General features: G+C 37.0%; 1 pseudogene across 1 annotated transcript; it reads right to left on the bottom strand.

The window, feature by feature from the left end:
• Positions 1 to 7523: 7523 nt before the first annotated feature.
• Positions 7524 to 8515, bottom strand: LOC308658945 (glyceraldehyde-3-phosphate dehydrogenase-like; annotated as a pseudogene). The gene has a single exon. The product of its transcript is annotated as a glyceraldehyde-3-phosphate dehydrogenase-like (transcript).
• Positions 8516 to 8829: the final 314 nt, after the last annotated feature.

Raw genomic sequence — 8829 nt, 5'->3', positions numbered from 1 at the left:
GTTCCACCACTGAGCCTCAACCCCAGGCCATGAGTCTGGTTTTTGCATTTTCAGATAGTTTGTTCTGGCCTTTAAATGACTTATAATGTTGTTGTTGTGAGCCAGTATAAAATACTGGGTAACAGAAACTGAGGTAATTAACATATATTTTCTGTTTAATCCTTTACCATTTCTTTCTAACTGGTTTGCACAAAAGAAAAAAGAAACTAGAGAGACCAGTGTGGTGATCAGTGTGGACAATGACAGATGAGAAATTCCTAAAAATGAGGTTCCTAAAATCCTGATATGGAACAAACTGATTCCCTTTATATCAATACCATTCCAAATATTTGTGTTGTGGACCACTTAAATAGGAAAGATATGTGAAATCCCTCCATCCCATTGTTTTAACAAAGAACTTGTTAATAATGGATTCCAAAGGAACAAAGCAAGCTACAGTTAACATTTTTCTAAAATCTTCTATTATTTACTGTAAAAGTATAAAATATGCTTGTAAATCAAGACCCTAGATATATAAAATATCCCCAAGAAATTCTTACCCTGAGTGCATACCATAACTTTTCTAATATCAGAAATGTAAAGATAGGACGCTGATTTGTCTCCCAGCTCACTGGCTTGTTGCTCAGCTGTGTCCAGTTTACTGATGAGCCCATAAAAGACATTCTTCATTTCATTGATAGTGTCTTTGATTTTTGGTATTTCCTTTTGATTCTTTTCTTGGAATTTCCATCTACATACCCCACTGTTGTTCCATGTTTTCTACTTTTTCCATTAGAATCTTTAACCTTTTGTCATAATTATTTTAAATTAACTTTGATAATCCCAAAATTTGTCACAGCTGAGTCTGGTTAAAAGTATGCTTTGTCTCTTTAGACTATTAAAAAAAATTTGTGTGTCTTGTAATTTTGTTGAATGCCAGTTGTGGTATTTTGGGTGACAGAAAATAGGGTAAAAGGCCTTTGGTTTTACATTTTAAAAAAAATATGGCTAGGATTTGGGCCTTTTGGTGTTTGCAGTTAAGTGTCAGAGGCTTCAAATTCCTCCACATCCTTGTCTTTCTCTCCTCCTTAAATACTGGCTGTGCCTTGAGGCTCTTCCAGCTTAATGTGCTGTTATTATACTTAAACCCTATTGTGGTGGCAATGGAATATGAGGGAGGAGAAACAGCTATAATCTTGTGGTTAAATCTTCATCTCTCTAGGCTGTGAACTCCACAGGTCTTTTTATAGCCTCCTTTTAGGTAGGCCAGAAGGCTAGAGGTGACTCAGGTTGGGTAAATATCTCTCTAGGTGGGATAAGGTTATGGAAAGTTCTCTGCCCTTGGAGAGTAGGACTTCATTGTGGAAGATGCTTGGGGCATATTCCAAAACAGTTACTTTTCCTCTCCACCTGCCAGAGCAGGAGGACATTTTTTTCTCAGCTTTTTATCATGAAGACCCAATTGGGTTTCTGAAGCTAAGACCCATGAAAATATGGAGGCCCCTGTAAGACTCTGACCTCCGTAGTTTCTCACTCCATTAGACTGGACTCAGTCTCCAGGAACTCACCAATATATCTATTTAATGGTTTCTATCAGTTTATGGCTGTAGAAGCTTCTGCTCTGTGCAAAGGAATCTTGTCTGTGATTCTCTGTATTAGCTTCTCACCCGATTTTATTGTGGCACTTTACCCTACAACCTCAATTCTCTGATGATCCCAAGAGGCATAATTGATTTTCAGACTTTTTGAGAGTCTTATCTTCTTATAAGATTGACAGTAACAATTTCCAAGCTCTTTATGTGTCAGAGATAAAACTGAAAGTCCAATGTATTTAATTTTAATTAATTTCAATATAAATACAAAAACTGATATTTGGCTCAGCTATTAGACAATTACAAGTACATTGAGAATAATTTGAGTATGGGAATCTATTTTTACAACCATATATTATATTAAATCCACATAAATTGTGTATTTCTAATGAAAATTGAGATGTACACCAGAATTCAAAGTCTTAGTATGAAAAATAAAAATGTTCCATTGATTTATTTTTGCATCGATCATATATTGAAATGATAATATTTTGAATGTAGCATGTTAATAAAAAAAGTAAAATTATATCTGTTTCTTTTTAGATTTTTAATGTGTAGCTATTAGAAAAATCTCAGATTACATAGGTTCTCACATTTTTCCATTTGCTAGCACTGCTCTACAGCTTAAGATATGCACTTTTGACTTATTACAGTCCAACTTTAAGGAAAGGCAGAACACTCCACATACACTTTGAAAGTCTTATAGTAGTGTTTCTATTTTCTCTTCCTGTCCTTTGTGCCATTCTTATTGTAATTTTCAGTTCTACATGTTGTAAAACACACACTAAATTTTGAACCTAATAGTCAATTTTCCATTAAAGACCTTAAAAATTAGGGGACAGTCTTTTTTACATAGCCACTGTGTGTTATTTACCTACTTCTTCTAGCTCTCTTCATTTCTTTGTGTAGATACATATGTACAAGTGACAACATTCTCCTTTTGCCTGAAGAACTTTTTGTCAACAGTTTACACAGTGCAGACCTGATTCTGCATCATTATATCAACTGTTGTTTACCCAGATAAAAAGTATTCTTTTATTTATTCTTCCTTTTTAAAGGATAATTTCACTGGATTGAAAATTCAAGGCAGACAGGCTTTATTTCCTCTTTCCTTTCCACATTTGAAAGTTGCTATAGTGTCTTTAGACTTACATAATTTCTGAGAGGTCTATAAAAATTCTTATCTTTCCCCCTCTATATCTGTATAATGTCTTTTTCTGTATGGATGATATCTTTTTCAAGTTGGTCACTTTTCTGGTTTTGAATAACTTAATTCTGGAGTGGTGTCATTTGTGTGTGTGTGTGTGTGTGTGTCTTCTGCTCAAGGTTCATTGAGATTCTTTATTCTGTTTGGAGCATTCAAATATTAAAAAAAGTTGAGCCATTATTTTTCAAATATTTTTCTGCCCTAATCTCTCTCATCTACTTGTGAAACATCCATTAGTTTAATATTCCTACAAGTCACTAAGACTTTTTTTTTTTCTTTCTCTTAATGCAGGTTAGGTAAATTCTGCTATTTTAAGACTGTTTTTTCTAGTCTCTGAACTTCTATTAATCACATCCAATAAAATATTTAAGTATTTTACTTGATATCTCTTACCGTTTTTTGTACACATTTATAACTTCCTCTGTTCACTGATTATATTCACGTTGACATTTTTGAACATGTGAACATAACTACATCACCTGTTTTAATACCTGTCTGCCAGTTCTGTCTTGTCTTTCATTTCTGAGTCTGTTTCCATTGTGAGATATTTTTTCCTGGTTATAAGTCATATTTCTCTTCCTTATCTGTAATGTTTTATCAGAAACTGGATGTTGTTAATTATACATTGCTAATTGCTGGGTTTTTAGTATTTTTAAAAAAGTATTGTTGGACAATGTTCTCACCAGTAGTTATCTCTTCAGTTTACTTCTCTTGAGGTTTGTTTTTTAAGAGTGTTTAAGGGGCTTGACTCCAGGGCTACCTTGGCCTCACTTCCAAGGCATGGCATCTCTGGGGTCTTTCCTATCCATCTCTTAGTATTCAAGGTGCTTTTCCCATGTTTCCACCCTGGCTGATGGGAACTGTGATTTCCAGCCTACTGGGATCTTTAGGAATTGTCTTCTTCCTGGAAACTCTTTTCCTGGAAGCTAATCTTGCCTAGGCTCATGGACATGTATCCTGCAATTCAGATTCCGCTGTTATTAATTTACAGAGATCTCTATAATATATCTGTAAGTCTTATTCTCTGTTATCTCCATCCTCTTGGAATTGCATACCCAAACTCAAGTTTCCTTGAACTTTGTTTTTCTTTCCTTAACTTGGCAATTTCCTGGTTTTTTTTTTCTCTATTTTTTTGGTGTGTGTATGTGTGTGGGGATCCTCCCTGTGCAATGGTCCAGAAATTGTCTACAGGAAGAAGGCCTGAATGTGGTAAAGGTTTTCTTTGTTTATTTCTTTTGTTTCAGGGACCATGGCTTGGAGCTTCCTATTATTAAATGCCACAAAACTTTTCTAAATGTAGTCTATTTTTCTAATTGTCAAAAATAATAGCAAAATCCTGGACTCAGTTAGTTACTCCTATGACCAGAAACACAAGAAACCTCGTAAGTTTGGAGCAATTTCTCATAAAATCAACTTTCACTTACACTATCAATCAGTCATAACTAGTGACATGGTCACTTTTTTTTGGGGGGGGGGGGTACTGGGGATTAAACCCAGGGGTGCTTAACCATTAAGCCACATCCCCAGCCCTTTTTATTTTTTGAGACAGGGTCTTGCTAAATTGCTTAGGGCCTCACTAAATTGCGGAGACTGACCTCAAACTTGCAATCCTCCTGCCTCAGCCTCCTGAATACCTGGGATTATAGGTGCGCCACCAAGCCGGAGGTGACATGTAGTGTAAACACTACAGTTTACATTGTGTTACTGTTTAACTGGATACATTTTACATAAATACAACAATAAAAACCACCATTTTGTTACATGGTGAAAGGGAATTGGCAAACAGTAGTTCTGCTACAATTTTATCTTGTTTTTTTAATCAATGATAATACAACTTTAAATATTTTACAATATGGTTGTATCATTTGTTTGACTATTTGTCCTTTGCTAATGGATGTTTAACTTGTCTACAAGTTTATTTTATTTTATGAAGTGCTGAGGATCGAACCCAGTGCCCTGTGCATGCCAGGCGAGCGCGATACCTACCGCTTGAGCCACATCCCCAGCCCGTTTTTTTTTTGTTTGTTTTTTGTTTTTTGTGCAACTTCAAACCTTACAGGTATGCATGTAACCATTACATGCTGAAGTAATATTAAAACAATAGCCACCAGCATGACACGGAACCTAACCAACCATTTTGCTAGCTTACCTAGAATACATGCCAGCTATAAACAAACAGTATGGTCAGTCATATTCAGTTTAAGCATGTCCTTTTATATGTTTGTGTCTTTTTGCCTAAGGGACATTGTCAGGATTGGAAAATGGTATAAAGGTAGATGTATTTTAAATTTCAATTAATATTGTCAGATGGCTTTCCAAAAAGGTTAGAATAATTAATACTTAATTATTTCTATGATTTTTGGAAAATAGTGATTTTTCTATTATTCTGTCTACATTTGTGAGAAGAATTTACCTTTCTTTATACCTAATTTTCACTGGTATGAATTCAAGATATTTTATTTAGTGAATTATAATCTACTACTACCATAATATATTTTGATGCTCAAATTCAGATTTTGGCCAGTAGGAGACCTTTTGAATTGGTGCCTGTGTCCTTTTAGTGGGAAATATTTAGAAAACAAGATCTGAGCTCTTTTTACTTATTTAATAATTTAATTGAGCATTAATTAATCTTAGTGGGTATTAAAACTAGTTGTTGGAAGTCTGAAAAGGAACAGTAAAACAAACTTATTTCTCAATTATCTCACCACAAGTTATCTTGCCAAAGGTCATCATTTCTCAGTATAGAGAGAATTGAAAAACTATTGCAATTTTCTATTTTAATGTTTCAATTTCATATATATAATTTGAAATTATATGTGTATATAACATATATAAAAATTATGAGTTCATACTGATACTTTTAATCCCAATCTGATGCTACATGGTTCTTTCTTGACTTCCCCAATCCATATTTGTATCTTCTCCTAGTGGGAACCCCTCTTCCTATCAATATCAAATATTTCTCATTTGCTCAGCCCTACAATACTCACAAAATGGTTTTCCCTTTGTACAGTTTTGTTTAAAAGGATTCTGCTTTGATTATAAAAAAATTTGTCTCCACTAGTCTTCAAAAATTTTATCTTCATTGTATTTCTTAGATGTTGTCTCCTACATACATATATATTTTTCCTTTTATAATATTTTTTCTATTTTTGATTTCCTTCTGGGATGGTCTATATTTTTAAAAATCTCTAACACATTCTGCCCTATAGATTTCACTACTTATCTCATATTTTTTTTCATAATGACATTTTCATCTGGTTATTTAAAAAATCATATTGCTAATTATCCAAAGGTTTTTACTGTACTTTAATTGTAAAGTTGTTTCTTTTGTTAATTTTTTTCTATTAAGATATTTTAATTCTCAGATGTCCTGTTATATGCAATATTCCCCAAGATGTTTGACTACTCTAACTGGTAATATGTATTGGGAAAGGGTAGATGTCCAGATCTCAGCACCAGTGAACTTTATTTAATAGAGGTGGGAGGTGAATCCTACAGCAGGTAACCTCAGACATTTCATATCTGGTCATCCACCCCTTAAAAAAAAATTTCCCCACCTAGCCATTCCTGAACTTTACTTTTGAATTCTCAAATAGAGAAACAATGTTGGGAGGGGTCAATTCCTTGATTTGTCAGTCCTGAGGACTTAAGGGGAAGGGAAGAGGAGCAGCTACCTGAGCTTTCTTTCCTAGTCTATTCGCCCCAAAATGTGTTGTCCTGCCCAGACTTTATCCCTTGAACATACAGGCTCTTGTGTCCAGTTTCTGTACGGAGATGGCAAGCAGTTATGAACCCAAGGGAGAGTAGGAGAGGCCTGGTTAGAACACATCTCCTGGAAGCCTCCACAGCCACACCAGCCTCCATCATATTCCACATGCCACACTCCCCCTCCCTCTCCCTGTCTTGTTCCTGACACAGGACTTGTATTCAGCTTTCCCAGGTTCACTGCGATGCAGGTGGAGGGTTTGTTGTGGATAGCTTTTATTATGCTGAGTTATAATTCTTCTATACCTAATTTGATCAGGGCTCTTATCATGAAGGAATATTGAATCTTAAAATTATTTTTTTTCATCTACTGAGATAACATGGCTTTTATTCTTCCTTTTGTTGACGTGATATATTGCTTATTGACTTGCACATGTACACCATCCTTGCACCCTTGGGATAAAACCTACTTGATCAGGGGAAATAACCTTTTTGATGTGCTGTTAAATCCTGCTTGCTAATACTCTGTTGAGGTTGTCTGCACCTTGTGCATCAGGGATATTGGTCTATACAGCTTTCTTTCTTCTTGTTGTGTCCTTGTTTTTTGTTGAAAACAGGATGATGCTGGCCTCCTAGAGTTTGGAAATGTTTCCTCCCTTTCAATCATATGGAAAAATCTGAGAATTTGTTATAGTTCTTTTTTAAAAGTTTGTCAAAATTCAGTCATAAAGCCATCCAGTCCTGAGGTTTCTTTGTTGGGAGACTTTTCAGTACTGATTCAATCTCATTATTTGTTATTGGCCTATTCAGGTTTTGTGTCCTCATTTTTTTTTAATTTTGGGAGGTGCAGTAGACTTAATTGGTGGTGAAAGTAGGGCTCCTTAAACCTCCCCCCTTCTTCAGGGTGTCTGGGATGGAAATTGGGAAGAGGGGAGATTCTTGCTGAGGGACTGAGTTAGGAGCAGGGGACTCCCCACAGCTGAGGGCCTCTTTCTTTCTCTGTGTTCTTGCTGGGGCAGGTGGTCCAGGGGCTCTTACTCCTTGGAGGCCATGTGGACATCAGGTCCACCACCCTGTTGCTGTAGACAAATTCATGGTCATACCAGGAAATAAGCTTGACAAAGTGATCACTGAGGGCCATGCCAGCCTCAGCACTGAAGGTGGCAGAGTGGATGTCACTGTTAAAGTCATAGGAGACAACCCGGTCCTTGAGGGGCCCTCTAATGCCTGCTTTACCACCTTCCTGATGTCATCAAATCTTGCAGTTTTCTCCAGGCAACAGGTCAGATCCACAACTGACACACTGGGGTAGGCACACGAAAAGCCATGCCAGTGAGCTTCCCATTCAGTTCAGGGATGACCTTGCCCACAGCCTTAGCAGCACCAGTGGATGCAGAGAGGATATTCTGGGCAGCTCCACCACCATCATGCCAGAGTTTCCCAGAGGGGCCATCTACAGTCTTCTGATTAGTAGTGATGACAAGTACTGTGGTCTTGAGTCCTTCCACAATGCTGGAGTTGTCATGGATGACCTTGGCCAGGAGATTAAGCAGTTGGTGGGTGCTACAGGAGGAATTGCTGATGATCATGGGGGAGTTGTCATACATCTCACGATTCACGGTCATCACAAACATGGGGGCATCAGAAGAGGAGGCAGAGATGACCCTTTCAGCACTACCCTTGAAATGAGTCCCAGCTTTCCCCATGCTGGTGAAGTCACCAGTGGATTCCCCAACAGGTTTAGCACCAGCATCACCCCATTTGATGTTAGCAGGATCTTGCTTCTGGAGATGGGCTTTCCATTGATAACAAGCTTCCTGTATTCAGCCTTGACTGTGCCACTGAATTTACCACGGGTGGAAACACACTGGAACACACAGACCATGTAGTTGAGGTCAATGAAGGGGTCATTGATAGCAACAATATCCACTTCGCCAGACTTGAAAGCAGCCCTGGTGACCAGGCACCCAATGTGGCCAAATACGTTCACTCTGACCCTCACCATCGTGTCTTAGGGACGGCATGGCTGGCACCGCAAGAGACAAGAGGATGTGCACAAGCGGAGAAGATGCGGCTGTGAACCAGAAGCAGTAGAGTCCTCAGATTTATTTTGATTGGTTATGTGTGTCTAGAAATTTGTCCATTTCTTCTAGATTAGATTTATAAATGTTAGCATATTGTATTTATTTTTATCAGAATCTCATAATGATCCTTTGTATTTCTGTGCTAATGTCTTCTTTTGCTTAATGTCTAATTTTATTTGGGTCTTCTTTTTTTTTCTTGGTTAGTTTAGCTAAAGGTTTGTTGCTTTTGTTCACCTTCTTAAAATATGACCTCTTC

The sequence above is a fragment of the Spermophilus citellus genome (assembly GCF_964194105.1).
Source record: "Spermophilus citellus genome assembly, chromosome: 10".
NCBI classification, from domain to species: Eukaryota; Metazoa; Chordata; class Mammalia; order Rodentia; family Sciuridae; genus Spermophilus; species Spermophilus citellus.
This window is presented reverse-complemented; position numbering and strand designations above follow the sequence as displayed.